The sequence below is a fragment of the Bombus huntii genome, chromosome 14, assembly GCF_024542735.1.
Source record: "Bombus huntii isolate Logan2020A chromosome 14, iyBomHunt1.1, whole genome shotgun sequence".
NCBI classification, from domain to species: Eukaryota; Metazoa; Arthropoda; class Insecta; order Hymenoptera; family Apidae; genus Bombus; species Bombus huntii.
The window spans coordinates 1,225,077-1,244,581 of record NC_066251.1 but is presented as its reverse complement, the minus strand read 5'-3'; the positions used below and the strand labels follow the sequence as shown (position 1 = coordinate 1,244,581).

The 19,505-nt window shown below is 42.1% G+C and overlaps 1 protein-coding gene and 1 long non-coding RNA gene across 13 annotated transcripts in view; one reads left to right on the top strand and one right to left on the bottom strand.

The window, feature by feature from the left end:
* Positions 1-19,505, bottom strand: part of LOC126873541 (tyrosine-protein phosphatase Lar) — a 275,993-nt gene that overhangs the window by 173,058 nt on the left and 83,430 nt on the right. The gene's annotated exons all lie outside the window — the stretch shown is intronic.
* LOC126873585 (uncharacterized) lies at positions 1,676-19,234 on the top strand. The gene is made up of 3 exons (XR_007692462.1): positions 1,676-2,208; positions 3,219-3,400; positions 17,455-19,234. It is a non-coding gene; the product is annotated as an uncharacterized LOC126873585 (long non-coding RNA).

The window sequence follows — 19,505 nt, the reverse complement described above, 5'->3', positions numbered from 1 at the left end:
AGCCTGTCGATGTATTTCCCCGGGGATCAACGCACTTCTTTTCTGTTTCCTGCCATCGTTTCTCGGCTTCTCCGCTTTACGACGAATTCTACTCCTGCCTCTCGTTATTTTCACAGTGATTCCAACGACCGACACTAATAAGGTATATACCGTGATAGGCGAGGAAGAAGATTGAAAACATTCGTCTTCTTCTCGTATTACCCTTCCGCTTCTTTCCGCAACCTTTCAACATTCCCTTTTCCTTTTTCGTCTAATTTCAACTACCTCCAAACGATTACCTGTACTCTTTCTTTCGATGATTCCACGACCATTCCATATTTTGCACCACTTTCCACGCGAAAGGTGATCCTTCCAGCAGTTTTTCTTTAAACTTTGCTAAATCTGTAAACGTCTGCTCCAGTCGTACCTCCTCGGTGTTACATCTCTTGGCTGTTCAATTCTAATCTCTCCTCCGCCTTTTCGCTCGATTTACCATTCATCACGCTCATCTTCATCTTATCCAGCCAAATTTCCCAATTTTAGCTACCTTTCCTTCTAACTTTCTAACTTTCCTTCTAAATTTCCTCGTACCAATTTGTCGAACGTAACGGGTACCATTTTGACACTTAAAATTTGGCAAATTTGTTAATCCAGCTACTTGTTAAAAATTCAACCCCTCGAGTGTCGTTCGACGAAACGACGAATCGTACGGGCAATGCGTGACCTTCGACGAGTCAAATTTCAAGGAATCGTCAGCTACTCGAAACGCGATGGGAAACTTTACGGAAACGGTACTGCCTTTGCGCGTGTCCTTTTTCCCTCGATTCGCGTCATATCCTCGGCAACCCTGTTTCCTCTTCGCTTCTTTCGTTGATCCCGAGCCTCTAAGAACTACAAGCCTCTAAGAATTTTTACGATTTAAAATGGCTGGAGTTAAAGCGATTGTGCGCACAACGTGAACCATTCTCACGACTAATAGCTTGCTTCCGCGTTTGTTGAATTCTTGTACGAACTGTTTGCACCCGTTTCCGTAGAATTTCAATGCCGAGAAGAAATTCGCGCGTCCCAAACGTCAGTCACAAATTCCAACACGATATTCGTCACAGGAACACTTCGGACGTTTCCACGATACGAGAGAGAAGGGCAGCAGGAGGGGAAGAAGAACACGTGCGAATCTTGCCGCAAACTCAAGGTTAAATTGCAAAATAGCCTGCGATATTATAAGATCGCGTTGAGGGTAGTTTTCTGAACGCGCGCTGCGGCTTGACTGACTCATCCCCATACCCCCCGACGATACCCCCTCGCGACCTGCTGTCGAACGATGCGCAAGCGCCATACCCCCTCTGACGCCGACTTCTCAGTACGAAACGCCTATGAATTCGCGCCGACCAAATTTTCAATCGCTTTGAATATTCCGTCTCTTTAGAAAAATGTTGACAGAAATCCGACGCTTTGAAATTCAACTTTAATTCGATTTTAATTCGGGCGCGAACGAACGATATTCACGGAAACGAAGTACGCGTTTGCTACCACGACCGTTCAACGACGCGTAAGAAATTCCGAACGAACTCTTTTGGCAGCTTGGAACGACCAACGATCGCAACGAATATTCGTTTCTCGTTTCTCGATATTCTGAAAAATATTCTGAGAAAACGGGAGAAAGTGAATAAACGACAGAATGGATACTAGAAAAGAAGAAAAGGAGAAGAGAGTGGCGTAGAGAGGGTGTTTCGGCGCTGGTTTAAACGCGACGCATGCGTTCCCCACGCGAGAGGATGTCCGGGGTGAGCCGTCGCCGTACTCTGGCCGACGTATCGCAGTTTCTAGCTCGATGTTTGTCCGCGTGGTACTCCCAGGGACGGTGCTGCTCGTCCCAACCACGAGGGTGTCGGAATACAAAACACCCCGAGAGACTACGCAATTCGGACCGCTTTGAGCTCGACGAGGAAACGAGAGAATACGCGCGGCACACGGACAGCTTACGAGTCGAGAAGAAAGTACTTGTATCGATACATCCGGCAACGAGATCTTCGACGCTTGCGCTCCTGGGCCAACCGACCAAAACTTGCCACCGGTTTCTTTCTTTTTCCTACTTCGGCGCCAAGCTCGGACCCTTCGTCGTTCAACTATGGAACTCGCAAGGCCCCTGGGAGCACGGCAAGCTTCTACCCGAAGTAAACAGTTCGACAAGGAAACCCTCGCCGTCACCGTGATACTATTTTCGACCGGGTAAGTGGCCAATCGTGTGTACTTTCGAACACTTTTTTCTCTTTCGCCTTTTCTCTTGTCGTTCATTATTAACGCGTTGCTAGGAATTGTGTCGATCAAGCTTTTTTTTATCCTTCCTACCGAAAAAAAAACCAACCTCGAGCCGAGAAACGCGAATTTGTTCCGTCAATTTGAAACTGAAATAAAACCAAATGGCAGGATTTTGATAGGAGGTTTTAAACGACGCGAAGCTGAAACAACGAAATCGATGACACGACGATAATCTGATGCTATCAACCGATCGTTCGGGATAAACGATCGATATTTACGATATTAAGGCGAAAGTAATCGACTTAATTTACGAGTGTATAGTCCCGTACTCGTTCGGCTACCACCACAAATTCACTCCTTTAACGTCAGCTGTCGTCGCTTTCGTCACACTAGGCACCTTCGTCTAACTGAGTACATACACCGATTCGCTGCTGGAATATTGGATGCGCACTCGAGAGCATGCCGAACGAACCGCGTAACTAATTTCCAAGCAAAGACGAGACGAAATTACTTTTGCTTCTGATCGCCGAGCTCGCGAATTTGTTCCGCAAGTAAAAGTGCTGCTGTTGTTTTTTTTTTTTTTTTTTTTTTTATCTTCTCTTAACCATCGTTTACGACATGGTAAGCAACGGGACGAGGAGAAAAGTATCGCAATGGAGGGTCGAAGCGACAAAGCTAATTAAATCGTCGAGCGTGCCGGCGATAAGACCACCACAGTCGGACGATTAGACGTTTATGATTTAATAATAATTTATCCATTAGCGGTCGTGAAACAATAACGCGTTATATCAACGATTCAGGCTTCTGTCTCGACGTTAAAACGGCCGACGACATTTGTCGAAAATATACGAGAATTCGAAAGTTCGATAACACAGCGTTTTAGATTCTAAAAATCGTGAAACGGACGCGCTTTCGCTTCTCTCTTCGCTTTTTCCTTCTCAATCTCGATTTTTTCCATATTGCACGTGGAAATAAAATAGGAAGGAAGGAACCAGCGGACTTTGAGTCAGAGATATAAACAGGTCAACGTAACTTGGCAACGGAATCGTTGAGAAGAACGGGAAAGGACGAGGAGAAAAGATGGAGAAAGACGAGCACCGTAGCGTATCTCCGGAGGGAAAAGCGTGTTTCTTTGCTCCTGGTGATAATAAAAAATTCCAAGGTACGCGTAACTTAATTTAATATCGTGGCCAGTGCACCGTGACCCGATGATAAATCCCTCGGTATCTCTGACCGCGCCGTTTCTATTCTTCCATTCTAAAATCTGCCTACTCTTTCCTCTTACTCGAACAAAAGATGATGGTCGGAATAAGAATAACCAGGAAGTAGCGTGGCGCGCCACTAGGCAAGTCGAGGACTTAAATTAAAGCGAAAAGATCGGCCAAGTACTGCAGGAAATAAGAAACGGCTGGCAAACGATCGAAGCGGGATATCATCCGGTATCGAGTCGACTGCGTAACGTCGTTCTTTGCTTATATCCTGTGTAACTAAACTCGTCGACTGCGCTGTTTTTACGAGCGGGTCGTCACAGAAATACTGTATAAAGAGGCGAAGCTTTGTTCTCAGTTGGGAATGCTCTTCGACGGTGAAAAACGTTGCCGAAAGGCATCGACTGATATTTACGCGCGTCATCCGATAACGTTTACGAGAGATTTTCCATGTTTATTTTTTGCGTTGCGGGTCACAACGTTCTGATGCGATTATCTGGAATTACGAATTTATAATCCAGATTAACGTAATTCTCTGCACCTACAAAGGGTCGGCCACTGGATCGAACGGATCATATTATTTCGTTGCAACTGCAACTGAACTACGACTCCTGAACTACGGGCTGGCGGTAATAATATCGCGTTAATACGAAGAGGTGTCTTTCCTTTCTCGTTTATTATTCCTTTTCGAAAGGTTCCGTCTTTCGGTTTCGATCCACTTTCGGAACGATGCCGTGCATCGTCGCTGGAATTTTTCGAACTTTCGTACGTGTACGTGTTGGCACATTTGCGCGTCTGTGTACAAAGAGAAAAAGAAAAAAAAAAGGCGCGCGCGAGAGAGAGAGAGAGAGAGAGAGAGAGAGAGAGAGAGAGAGCAAAGAGGCAAACTGGATGCTGGTGGTGCCGGCAACGGCGGCTATGTAAAACGTCGCGGGACAATCGTACATCGTGCACGTTCTAGTAACTTATGAATAAACATTTCTTGACGCCATCCAGTGGAAAATTACTCTCGGAAATGTTCCTATCCTTCCGCCTATTCTTTCTTTTGGTATTTCTACCTTTTTTCCTCGCTGCTTTCTTCTCGCCGCGCCCTCGAAAAGCGAAATTCCCCTCTGTCGTCCGAAACATTGGAAAGACAGTCGATCCGATTTTTCATCGTCGTCGTTCGTCGCGAAAACGGAAACCAACGAAATCGAATTCGCGGTCCGCGATAAAATAATTTGAGTAATTCAACGTTCCACACACATACGCGTGTATATATATATACATGTTTTGTTGTTTATAAATTGCAAATCAAGTTCGTTTTATGTAGACTGTTAGTTTGGCATCGGGGACCGCTTCCGCGATTAATGTTGACACGATTTGGGTCGCGTTTGATAATTAGTTGATCGTCACGTTGATATATAATACATATAGCGCTTGGTGCATCCTCTGGACGTGGTAAAAGTGAATTTGTCTCGTGTGCTATCGATGTACTTCGGTGTTGATTTATTAAACAAACTTGGCTAGGGGGTTTTGAACTGAATCCGATATAATAATAACGTAGCATTCGCTACAAATTTCTGTTTCACAAATGTCTAGCGGTTAAATTGAAATGCGATTCGAGCGACGCAATAAACCGTGGCTCCGTGCGAAAATTAAAAAATCACACCGTCGAATCCGTATGTTTCACTCTTTCAAAGTAAATTAAACGTGTTCAATTAGCGATTTCTCCGGTTAAATATAATTTACCTTTCAACAATTCGTTAACCTTCTACCTTTGGTTTAGCGTACCGATAATTTATTTTCTGCCCAGTTTATTTGCGAATGTAACGAGAAGTTTCGTTCTCGACAAAGGTACGCTCTATTTGTATGTAACTCTAGTGCGTAATTCGCAACTAATATAACAGGAATACGTAATAAGCAAGCGGATCGATCGATCCGTTTGTGTTTAGATTTCGAGTAGGAGAGCTTTGTGACTCGTCGGTTGCCGATCGAAAGTGCCGTTACACAACCGAAGATCGCTACGCTCTTGATAACGTTTCGAGCACTCGAGTGTTATCACGCGGCAAATTTACAGTAATGAAGCACGTAGCCGCGAGAACTAATATGAAAACGGTGAAAATTCGACTCCCGCCGAGAGAACCAACCGTTCTTTTCCCTCCAACCCTCGCTCGCTCTTTCCCCCTTTAATGGCCTTGATCACGAAACCAGTTAAAAATCTACACTCGCCCGAGCACGGAATCGTTTCTTCTGTAAGGAAATTCACGGAACCCGCCCAAAGGAAAGATTTCAAAAGTGACCGTGTCGTTATATCGATGGAGTTGCTTTAATTGGCGGAATGCCCTTTAATTGAATCGGTAACTAGTAATCGAAGAGGTGCGTCGTCTTTCCGATCGACGCCAATTACCTTTGAAATCTAAACTACAACTCGCGGTACGACGATCATCGACCACCTACGACGAGAAAAAGAACGTAACGGTAAGAGTCGAAACACGAGAAAGTCGCGAATGTGTCCTAAATGATTCGCCGATGCTGCTACTACTTTTGTAAACGGCAAATGAATATCCACTCCGAGCCAAGTTCTTCCATCGACGGTGATTCAAAGAAAAGCTGATTTGGCGAAGTGCTTGAAACCAAGGAACGGTGGATAGTCGGTAACGAATCTTCCTTCTTCCATACTCGGTACTTAGAAACGCCGCACCTCGAGACCGAGACCGAGGGCGAGAAAACGAACGGAGGAAGGCAAAGAGACAGAGAAGGAACGGGACGTAGAAGGAGGAAATATCTCCTGTCAAAGGCGACTGTAAGGAAATTTTCGCGGAAAGGAAAAATCTGTAACTCGACGAGAGTAGTGCAGAGAATCCAATTGTCAGTGGCAAAGGGACCACGCCGTACCATCGTTGCGATGCGGATCGGGGCAGATCGAAACGAACCGAAGTAGTCTGAAGTTTTCATGGTTTCGAACGGACGAAAGAAAGACATTTCTCCTCCTCTTTCTCGGTTCGCGGCCCAGGGAGCAGAGAATCAGACAAATCAAGCGTCTGTCAGATATACCTTCGAGACAGGTTAACCGTTTCATTACGATTATGTCGTTAACCTATTTTCTGAAAATTTCGAAATGATCGAGAAATACCAGATTTTACACGAACGCTACGAAAGAGAACGTACAAGTTGTCGTTTATTCCGAACCTTCTTTAGATCCACGCTGTCGTTTCTCCTTTATTTCACGAAGCATCGGCGAAAGCATTTAATTCGTTTCAGCGTTTCTATAACGCTGTCTATACTCGAATACAGCAACTACAACGCGCTACAACGCGCTACAACGCGCTACAACGCGCTACATGGTACGCACAAACATACACATGTAAACGATTTCATCCACAAACAAACGAACTCGAATCCCTCAGTCCTACCCTTTCGTCGGCTCCTCGTTCATTTGGCTTTCCGTTTACCGCTAGATGGAGATCGATACAGGGGGCAAACGTTCGTACGATGCAACATTAATCAGATCGGTCCCGAACTTCCCGAACTTCTGCCAGTCTTTTATCCTCCACGTAATCAGTCTCTTTCCTCGGTAGCGAGCGAGAGATTTGAAAAATTCCAGTCGGATTAGAAAGTCTGGTACGACGATGGTGTACTATTGGTCCGCGTGTGACTATGTATCGAGCAGTAACGGACGTGATGAAAGCGTTGTTAATTTCGCAATTTTCTTGAACGTTGAAACGTTGAACGAGCTAACGATAGGACGATAGACGATAGGGTCGTTTTATTAAATTTCTTTCCTGCACAATTAAGTACAATTATGTCGGTCATTACCGTTTCGAGGAACGAGTAAGTTCGCAAAGGAATGAAAATTTCAGCGTACCGTGACGGTTTCCCGTGGCTACGGAAAAGACTAATTAAAAACTGGCGTCAGTTTCAAAGATCGACCGTGTAAAAGTTTCGCTGTTTTGGCAAAGACCCAACCCAAACACATTTAGCAAACGAGACGAAACGATTTTTATACGTAGCTATATATTTGAGTAATGCGAAGATTTAATGACTTTGATCCGTGTGTACGTTCGCACGTAGCATGTGTAACCAAGTCCCTTTCATATCAAACGTTTGAAATCCTTAATTCGCTTCACAGGAAACAACCGTTAAATTGGACATTTCATTAAAATTCAGAATGTGCCGAAAAAAATAACGAAACGTATAGTCGCTGGTATTTTCGCTATATGTATTACGTTTTCATACTCGCTAATGGATTTGGTGATCTCTTTTTTTTTGTATCTCCGTATCGTTTTATTCGATTAAAACAATACTGCAACATTTAAACAGAGCGAAGCTAGTGTTTCGATAACTTACGCTAGAATGTATTTAACTTGCACGTTGTTTCCAATGGACGCCACGATTACAGAATTGCGGCGATAAATCAACAGATGGAAAGTTTCGTTTGGCCCCGTTGATTCAAGGAAAGCGCATTCGATTAATCGTGACGATCGCGTATCGTTCGCGAAAAAGTCCGCGGGTCTATGAACCGTACTGTATAAAAGCGCGTAAAATGGCAAGCGCGCGTGCATTTCTCTTGTTTACGCGTTTCCTTCCGCCGTGAAAGGACGAAATACAGAAGTGGAAGTAAAGGGAAGTGGATGATACTGAAATGCAAGCTCTTTTCCCGTTTTTACGCGTTATTCCTCGTTTCCTTTCCACTTACGCTTTTTATCTTTGCTCCCCTTTCTCGCGCCACCCTTCCTATCTCGCCTTCATCTCGTTCTCTCGTCTCGACGTGTCACTCGTAACAAGACCCGACAACAATACTCTTCCCTTTTCTTTGTTCTGAAATTCTTTGCTCGGTTGAGGCTTTGTGTACTCGTCATCCGTATTAATTAAAAGTTTTTGAAGGCCCCTCGTATCCACCGTTAGTGCCTCGAAAATACAGACAACAACGACTGCAACGAATCGCGACGCAACTCAGCCGCCTTCTTCTTCTCCTTGCTACACAACGTGCAATCGTTTCTACCAGACTTCTTCCTCTTTTCTCCCTCTCTTCTTCCTTCTTCCTTCTTCCTTCTTCCTTCTTCCTTCTTTCGTTATAATCTTGATATTTCCTTTCGAGTCATCTCGAGAACGTCGACGTAGTATCTGAATCTTATGCTTCTCGTAGCTATTCTTCTCGCAGCCTGGCTGAACCAAGCCGGCAATGTTGAAAGAAACTCAATGCGTCTTGTCGACTTTGAAAGAGAATCGAGGGAACAGAGGAGAATCAAGGTACTAGGGAAAATTTACGTCAATGACGATCAACAATGTAGATATTTGTACAAAAACGATCCGAACTCGGCGAGAAAAGTACCGGGAAAGTCGGAACCAAACAGATACGTACAATTGTAATTCGTTTTATCTGGTATCTCACTTTGAAACTATGCATTTCAACGTTAGCGTCGGTAGTTGCTCGTTTTCATCCGTTTGTTTTCAAAACTACCATTTCCTGCTGATATTGTAAACTAAATAAACCAGTTAAACGTTATTGAACGTCCGTTTATCAAAAAAGTATGTAATTGTGTATACCAATCAAACCGTTTTCCGAGAATTTTTGAGAAATCATTTTTTTCATATGTTTCCATTACTCGGATACGAGTAAAAAAATTTCTATCAGACTCCGTGCTTTCAGGTCACTTTATTTATGCATTTTGCTACCGTTCGCTCTTTCCGCAAGATCGATGAAAGCCTTTTTCCAAAAACGATCATCATCCCCCTATCCGTGTATTATGTCGTGAGAATCGAAACGTTTCGTACAATTCCAAATATTTTTAATTGCTCTCGTTGTATCGAGCTAAAATGTTTTTCGTATACTTAGATCGCTTTCTCCATTCCATACACGACCGCCGCTCTTCAAACATAAAATCATCCTGTTGGCCCTCGCCAAAAGCCCGTTAAAGCTGCTGGTTGGTAACCAACAACGATAGCGAATAAACTATTCATAGCATAAACAATAAGTAAGCGCATATATGCGCCAAGCGATCATTAACCTATTATGCGTACAATATAGCCGTAGTATACTATACCTAACGGGGAGACAACAAATTTTAAATCGCGGACAGTGATTTAAAAGTTATTATCCGCAGTTTCGTTCTACTATAACAAGAAAAATCGTTTCGCAGTCGTACGAGATATCGTTGTACGTAATTCGATCGAACCAGATGTTTCTCGACGCTTTTCAACGAAAGTTGAAACATCTTTCTTTTTCGATTCCTTTCTTCTTTCGAGTTTATCCCTCCACCCTCTTCATCTCCTCTTCTCGTATACTTCTTTCTTCGCGTTTTTTATTTCTCTCGTTCGTTTTCCGTCCCAGCCCGCATCCTACGTCAGTCTGACATTGTCAGCCGATCCCAAGCGGAAACTCTAATGGAATTGTACCATCGAACGTTAACCACCAGCGATTCTGCATTTTTCATCCAACATTGACCATTTGGATTACCATGAAATTCACCTCCGTAAAATCCGTCAAAGACTGACAAATGAAAGAACAATTTTATCGAGTTTATCAACTTTATCAATGAGTTTCGCCAACATTAACCGTTCGGCTAAAATAATTTAATCACAGCATTTAGGTAACTCGCCGTGAAGCAATTGTTTGCAATTGTATGCAAGTGCGTGCGTACACGGGACAAAGAAAAAATTTGAAAAGTAAAACGCAAAAGGAACTGACAAGATAATAATGACCGTAAAGCAGGGAAGAAACTTTACTCCTGCATGAAAGAATAACGGAGAATCTCATTATGCGACATCGGCGTGGTCGTTAAACAGGAATAACAACGAAGAATAGTCTTCGCAATTAAAATCTTACACGGGTGAGGCACGGTCGAACGTACCTATTGTTATTAGAAAGGCGAGTATCGCAGTTCTGAAATCCACTACACTTTTCGTCAAAGCCTGTTGGTCGACTAAATAATTCTCTGCTTTCCCGTTTTCCATTCTTCGGAATCTAACTCGGTTTTTGTCAATGAATTTACGGATGAAATGGCGAAAAGTAATTATCGAAGAGACCGTAGGACGAGGGCACGATCGATACAGATAACACTTCACAGATCTTTCCTACGTATGCAAGTCGAAGGCCTTTGTCAAGTTTCTCTTTTTCTTTTCTTCCCCTTTTTTTCGTTTCATCATCGAACCGTACATCCCTGTGTGGTTTCGCTTAACCCACATGACCATTGATCCGGGATTTAAGTGCCGTTTCGTGTACATCACGAAGATATCGTACGAGGTGTCACGCTCTTCCTCCGTCTTCTACGTCTCTGCTTATCCCCTTGTTTTATTTTCACGCTTGACGTTCCCCATAAAACGAAGAATTAAAATTGAATGGTAATTTTCCGTGAACAAGGAGGGAATAAAAAGGCAGGCGTATTCTCCACGATTTCAATCGGCACAATAGATATTAACCGTTCGTTCGTCCAAGACCAGCGTTTCCATGCTTTCGTCGTGCCGTCTCATTTAAATCATTTATAGCTACACGGCAACGATAAATACGTACATCGATTTACATACGTTACGATGAAAAGCCAGCAACCACTAAGGTACTTTTCTGTTCGGATCACCTCCACTTGCGTAAACCGAAAAAGCTGATTACTTCGACCGTTGACTGCGTTTTAATGAAGCAAACGAGTCTGGGAAACATGGATGGAAGAAAGAAAAGCCTGGAACGACCGAAAAATAACAGTTTCCCCTGGCGCATTCGACTAAACGTCTCGTCCCATTGAGACTGTTTTTACAAAAGAAACCACGCGCGTTTCCGATTTCCCCGATCTCCATCTATTCAAAATGTGAACGATCCGGCGGTAAAACGGAAATCAGGCAAATTGTATTTTCTCCCTAGTTCGTTATACCAAATCCGTCCTGACGAAGAAACGATATCGTCCCGGGTTTACGCCACTTTGATCGTAAGTCGGAATAACTATTTAACTAAACGTATTAACGAAAATGTGCCCCTGGACAATTTATGAAGAAAGAAGAGATTACAAAATTTCACGGGAAAATTGCAATATATTTTAGAAGCTTTATTAATTACTCGATGAAGGCAGCGGAAAAACATACCCGTCGAGGGTGGAAATGATCGCGTGAATTTAAGAGACTATAGCTGTAAGCCTCTGTCGAGGCAATGATAAAGATGGAAAAAACGAGAACGAGAGGTGAGAAGAAAAGAGAGAAGGGTGCGGAATACAGTGACTGTAGTTGGAGACTTTCTAGTCGTACCGGTAGCCTTAAAGAATTCATGAAAGCTAAATCATTTTCTTCGGCCGCCTGGTCTCGGTGGAAGCGTCGAGGTTTTCTTAATGTTGCGATATTTTACGAGAAAACTCTTTAAATCTAATATATTACCGACAGTAATTAAATATAAGTTACATCGAGACAGAGGCTGCTGGTGAAGTATAGTCCATCGAAAAGTAAAGGGAATGTTGGGAAAAGGGGCAGCAGATCGGTCAACACTTTGTCGAGCTTCAAGATAGAAAGTTTTGACGGTATCGTGAACGAGACCGACCGTCATTGTCGGCCAATACTTTCGGAGCTAGGTGAATCTACAAAAATGTTCTCCGACTACCTTTCTTTCTCTTCCCTCTAACTTCGTACTCTTCTCTACTGCCACCCGATTGCCTCGACACAACCTTAGATGACAAAGAACGATATTTAACGAGTGCGCTTATAAGTTGATTCTTATCCAAGATATCCGATTGATCAGGAAAATGTCTAATATCGTATATTTTCCTTTGGTGGCGATATTCTTGGAGAAAAAAAAAAGTCGAGTTTGCAATGAAAAAGTTTCGTTGCATCTTAACCTGCGCTACACGCGTTAGAGTCTTTGGAAAAGCTGACACGTCGCGCCGGAAATCAGGTGTGCTACTTGCCGTCTAGTTGGGATTTATGTGTGTCATGACTGCCTGTTGCACGGTAGCTAACTTATACGTGTTAGCCTCGGCCTGACTACAGGTAATCGGAAACATTGATTTTCACCACCTTCAGAGACATTTTAATATCTTGGCTTTCTGTTTCGATGGCAACTTCGTTCCACGCTCGGTGTCTGACAAATGCCGATCCATTCTACTGGCGGCTATAAATTTGGCCGAGCTAAAAGCGACTTCTTTCGAGGCGATGCGATGTAACGATCGCTGCTTTTCCTGGAAACTGCTGTGTTTTACAGAAGCTGAGAATCGGCGTGAAAGAACGAAGAAAATTACTTGGCTCCTCGAACGTTAGGGGTGCTGAGCTCTTAATATCTGAACGTGATTTAAGATCTGCGGTTAATTAAATGGAAGCAAAGTGTCTGCATAAAAGAGGAGAAGTCGTTCGCGCAGCAGTAACTTAAATTTTATAACTTTCTTAACGAAACGTTCGTTTTTAGTAGCGTTCGGGATACCTCCGTTTCTTTGCACAGGCTAAAACATTGAAACCATATCTGTCGCTGAGAAGAATTTTGAACGATTTGCACAATACAAAATGGAAAAAAGGAAAGGAGAAAAATCGAGATAGGAAAGAAGACGGGGACGGTTCTAAAAGAGAAGCGAGAAAGATAAATCACGCGCTCATAGCCACAATCAATCCCAGCGCCTAGCACGGACCGCCTTTCGTATCTAAGCCGTAACTTAAAGTCTGGATGGAGGAACATGATTCTTCAGAACCTCGATCTTCCAAGGTTATACGATCCTTTTTTGATTGCCGACGGTAGACCGTCGCTTATATTGGACGAATCAAAGATTCTGTCTTCGAAATTTCCATCTTCTCGCAGGATTATCTCCGATAACTTTCAGTACTTGTCAATCGCCTTCGTCTCCCTTTCCATTTTATTATTTTCTCGCCATATGTTCGTTTACATTGCGTCGTTCAAGATATATCCTGATAATGTAGCTACCTATACACCAACGTTTCCCGCAGATGAAAACTGAAACGCGGGCTTTGCGGCCTCATCTATTCTCGTTTGCGTTTACTGCGCCATAAATTTCCCTACAAACTGATCGATCCAACGGCCAAATCAAAATGAAACATAAGCGGCAAAACAAGCCTTGTTTTCGGTTACACCGAATTTTAACACGATTCGATTATCGTTTATAATTTCGCAAAGATAATGTAATTAGTAAATAGTAGATCGGGTCAAAGTTTAGCTACGTGTTTCGGTCTCTCTACATTTTCCAATCGTTACACACGTACGATATCGAAGTAGATCAAGATACGAATATGAAATCAGCAGCACCGACTGCCGCGCTACTACTCGTTCGTAGGTATCTAAACGTGCTAATTTTTGCAACAACGTTCCTGCCAGTCTAACGTGTTTCGATCCTAACGTTCACTTTTCGTAACCAGGAAAAATCCGTGGATAAAGAAAATGTCGGAACGACTGTTTTCGAATCAAACCATCGAGTATCGCGGACAGAAGAAAAATAACGGTGATATTTTCGAACAAAAGCTACATGGAATTGTGGAATTCCAGATTAAATTTCACATTGCTAAAAGTTGTGTAAATTAGTAAAATTCGTGTTACTCGCGCAACAACAAATTACAATTATCTAAAATACAAAGCAAAATTAATTAGTAATATTCATATTCTGGCTGGAATCCCTTGCTATCCGTTGCTGCAGATTATCATTACTAACACTGTTTCAATTCCAATTAGTTCTTTGGAATGTCGACAAGAAACGTTTCAAAAGGTTTCTTGTATGTAAAGAAAAGAGCAAACGTCGAAGATCAAAGCCTCCTTTCCCTTGCGTCACTTCGTTATACCTTCTTTTAGAAGTACGTATATCGACTTACATTTTGAATCTCAGCTAATTGGATGTACTGGTTTGTTGTACTTTCGATACTAATATTTCAAGCGGATCTACAAGAATCGAACGTATCGTACGGCACAGAGAAAAATTCATGCTGCGAAAAACATGACGCGACACGTATGAACTCTGAACTAGCGGAGAAACCGTCGGCTCGTATAATTTTGTTTGTTTATGGCCGTGCTGCTACTCGATTTTTCACCCCTAATGGACGCGCGCCAACTGACAAACGGCCCCACCCGTCCTTTTTTTTTTTAGATAGTCCGTCCTCCCCTTCCAACTAAGAGAACCAATGCCGTCAGCTTATCCTACTCGCTTAGTTAACGTCCGACCTAACGAATTTTCAACGAAATACACCCGCCGTAATTTATAGCGAGTTCGATGCATCTACTTACGACGAACAACGAGAGAAAACGTCTTCTTCCAAAAGAAAACGTGTACACGTTTAGACGTAAATTCGACGAAAACTAGGAAATTTCTTACGATAAGACACGAGTTATTCAGGGAAAATATTTTCACAGAGAGAGAGAGAGAGAGAGAGAGAGAGAGAGAGAGAAACGAGAAACACACGGAGAAGAGAAAAAGACACAAACTCCTTAAAAAACGAGTCAACCAACCACCCACGCAACTTTAATTTCGCAGCAGTATCGGCTTGTAGCATCGTATAACGTTGGCATTTAAGCTGCGTCGTTGCATCCAACACTAAATCATAAGATATTAGAGAATGTACCCAACCCTTCCTATTCCGGACAGCGGCCCCTTGCTCGAATCCTTCGCACCTTCCTGACCCGACCAAGGGTAGAACCAATTTTTCTCTCAACTGTCGCGCCGAGTTACGAAGAAATGAAGCTAGCCTGCTCTCTGCTACCTTCTGTCTGCCAGCCTGTGTCTTCTTTTTCTCCTTTGTCCTTGAGTTCCCTCTTTTCTTCAGTTCTTCGCTTCTCTTTTCTTCGAAATGAGTTTTCCTTTTGCGTCACAATCGTTTGCGCGAGACAGTCCCTTGTTTCGACGACCGACTAACCCATCGTTCCCGTTACGAATGTCTTTTCACATCTGTCTTTGCTTATTTCTCTAGCCATTTCTCGTCGATTTTCCAAGCGAATTTTGCGCCTTAACAAAACACGGTAACATCGAAGCACCGGTACCTATGAACGAAAAATGTCTGCAACGTGACTGTTGCACGACGATTTAACCCTTTCAAACTGGGTTTTTCTATTAACAATGAATGCAATCGTGGCAATACTACGCCCTAAGCTAGAAGCACAGTTAATCAAGCATAATTACAAAATCTTTCAAATTCCATTCTTCCTATGCGTTAACAGAACAGAACTCGGCGATGTTAGAGAAATTTAAAGAAATTAGGATGGTCCTGTATTTCGATAATTATAACTCAGAGCAATTTTTCTAACGTATTGTTCTATTCCAAGCGAAAGGGTCAAGTTCGATCGTCCTGAATCTGCTAGCCAGCCTCGATCTTTCTAGGTGATTGCGATCGACGTGATTGTACAGAAACACAAATCTGGAAACTTCAGGAGCAAATAAATGTAGCGATTGTGCGTACAAGAAGTACGTAATGAAGAGAAGATAAAAATAACGCAAGAACGACAAAAAGAAACGAAGGTAAAGAAATAATAAAAAGGAACTCGTCGAGCCTCTTTTTACGTCCTTGATCATTTTATGCTTCCGCGTGTTTTTTTAAGACATTTTACGAAAAAATTTGCGGTCAAAAAATCCAGGACAAATCCAATGGCAACGAAAGACAGGCAACAAACTCCGGATAATAGTACTTTCTGTATCGTGTCGTATCAACGTGAAAGCTAACGTTGTTTCGGAACAATCAAAATCTTAAAGATAGTGGGATATCGTATATCGTGCTAGTTCACAGTATAAGGAACATTGAGATGCCGAAACTGCAAGACATATAAACCTACGTTCATACAAGGGAGACGTCGGACGTTTCGTCGTTGCAGTCTCGCCCATTGTGGCCACGGTATTAAATTAAACGCTGAAGAAACTACTTAATGCGCGTTCCATATGCAGATTCACGTCTCCGCCCTGGCTTCCCTAGTCTCATACCAGAGGCAATATAGTCTCTTTGTATCCATTTTATGATGGCTGTTGCCATAAAGCCTTACCACCTAGAAAATATAAGTGCACAAAAGCTACTCGAAGCTTCCTCTCGATCCCTATGATTTTTTTACATTTTTTACAACTAAATTTAAACGATAGCTCCTTTGTTCGATCTTCTCCATGTAGATTCGAGCTTGGTATTTTGAAATATTTAGATTTACCACTAACAGATACGAATATATGGTGGCTTCTCCACCAGTTCCCCTATCACAATATTCGACACGTACTTTGCCACTCGATAGAGCTTTCAATTAATTCATTTCAATCAAATCAAATCAATCTTGATATAATGAAAAGAAGAGAATGGAAACGGATTATTAAGATTTAACACATTACCAAGATTTTCTAAGAATAAAGCAAGAATTTGAAAGACAAACGGGTTTCTTAGCGACTACACATTTTTCAGGATCGCGAAGCTGTAACTGAGTTTTATTATTCTACTTTGAAGATAGTTTTTGGTAGAAATTTAGGCCGCGTGTAGTCGGTGAAAGCGCGGGTGAGATTCCGCAGATGCCCAGCGATTGCTAGTGATCAAAGTCACGTAGCCATCGGTTATTGGTTTGATTGTTTGACGCGAGAGAGTTTAGAGATAGCAAGCAACCCGACATCGCATTGCTTTAAAGAATAGGAATATTGTTCCTGGAAGAGAGATAGTTACGGAGTAAGGACAGCGAGGGCGCTTTCCGATAAAAGGACTATAAGGAACAGCTCGAAACTTGAGAACTTCGAGAAGAGAGGAATGTCTGAGTGATTCTGCTATGGAGAGACCTACGTGTTTAATAAAAATTTCTAAGGGGCGGGCACATTGAAAATTCTGTGTCGGTGCGAATACCTCTGACAACAAATATCGCGGAAGACCAACGCAATAATGAAATCGAAACGGGGACTTTCATAAATTGGAACTTTTTTAATTTCTTTACAGGAAAACCTTAATAAAAGTTTCCACGATCAATTAGAAATATACATCAAATTCTTCCCCCCCCCCCCCCCCCGGTTGATTATACCAGCCAATTTCCTTGCAATTCTAATTTACCATCGATGAAATGTACATTCGAAACGGAATAACAAATATTTCAATCATTATTGCTCGAATCCTGTACTTTCAGGCAAAAAACTGCAACTTTGCCCGGTCTTCCGTTCGCGGAGAAGCCAAATGAACAAGGAAAAACGAAAGCAAGAAACAGAAGAAAAGAAAGAGATAAGAGAAGGAAGAATGGGCTAGTGTTTATCGTGCGATTGCCGAAGGCGGCTATTTTGCCGCTGCACTGTCACCGCGTCGTAACGGAAATAAAAGAAAAACATACTTTCGCAGTTTCCATCGCTTTTCTCTAAACTACCACGGAGCCATTATCCGAGCTACGCTCCCGCAGCATTTTATTCCGTGTCTAACTTACTTTTCGTGCTTTAAACCGAATAATTGAACCAGGCTACCGAATCATTCGCATTTCAAAGTACGTACTTTCGCTAGAGCACTCGCTACATTTTCTATTTATTACTCCACTGATATTTGGAAATAGAATATTTCCATTAAGATGACAGTTTTATTCAGCCGTTAACGAGGTTCGCGCTAAGTTTTATATGTCAACGAAATTAAGAATTATACCGATGTTCGGGAAATTGTTATTGATCGTGAAAGCATAAAAGTTAGATTAACTGGAAGCTAATCGAGAACGTCGCGACGCCAAACAATTTCAATTTTGCAATCCACTCTGACCTGATTCTAAAGATAGAGGTGGCCTCTTTGCCCTCTCGCCTCATTCTACGAGCAACTGATATCGATACATTGAACGTAAACGTGTCTACGGCGTGGCACATACTACGAAACTCGATACACGAGAAAAGGAAAACGCGAAGAAGGATGCTACGAGAGAGAAGCTGCCTCGAAGGACTAGGAATACGACTATCACCTTCTCCTTTTCCACTTCTTCGCTACTGGATAACAGACACGAGGCTCTAAGAACGCGCGAAGGAAGCAAATAGAAGGAAAATAGAACCGGAACGCACAAGTGACGAAGATGTTGGATAAAAGCATCATGATTTAGTAATGGCCTCGCTTTTACCTATTCTCTGTGCACTCATAGTCTACTTATAAACCAAAATAGTAGCTTCGTGTCTTACAGTTTCCCTTATTGTACCATAAGGCATAACATCGAAACTTTCAGATCTCACGAGACAGTCTCGGTATAATCTGAGTAGGAAATATCACGTTAATGTATCGCGATAATATCACGTTTGTCTCTTTTTTTGTACGATCACGTGGCGTTAATCAAGTAAAATTACGAGATTTTTAACAAGAAAATATTTTTATTAAATAAAAGCGTTCTACATATTTGAACGCTCGAAACAAAATCCTTCGGCTCATATTCGCGCGATTAACAATGAACCCATGGCTCTTCTTGTCACGGACGCAAACTTCCATAGTGAGAAATGAACACGCTTTAGGTGTCTGAACTTTGATGTACGCTGCGGGTTCCTGTCTAGCTATACGTATGGTGCACAAATTCAAATATCGGTGCACGCACAGCTCCGTTTATGAAGGAAATAGAGAAGACTAATAAAGATCGCAGCAGGGCGCCTAATAAACTCTCAGCGTATTATGTGATCCTGTAATCCTACGTTCCCCTCGTATTTGCAACTTACGTTTCAATCATTGAAAGATATCGCATCCCAGTTCCGATATATAATAAAATATTTTACTAGTGTACAAGGAAACTAACAAGAAATAATTCGTACTGGACAGAGTGGAAAAAAGAATCAAACGTTGTAAAATATTACGTTATAAAGTACTGCGTTGTAAAATTATAGCACAAGATTACCGAAACGTGTAATACGAAATTTAAATGGATTTGAATCTTTTATAAAATTCCTCTTTGTTAAAAATGGAATTCGTCGATTCATTAACGAACATATATGTAGACTACATACAGATCGCCCCGCAGTAGAAATTTTCGTTAAGCTATTAACGATTTTTAATAGAGTTATTCGATCTCGCATTCGGGTATTGCGTTCTTTAGCAGATAAAACAAGGAAGAAAGAGATATATATATATATATATATATATATATATTCACCGAAATAGTACGACGATAATGAGAAACGTCTAATCATAAATAATGTAGCAGTAGAAGACGCGAACGAGAGAAGCAGATAAACGTGT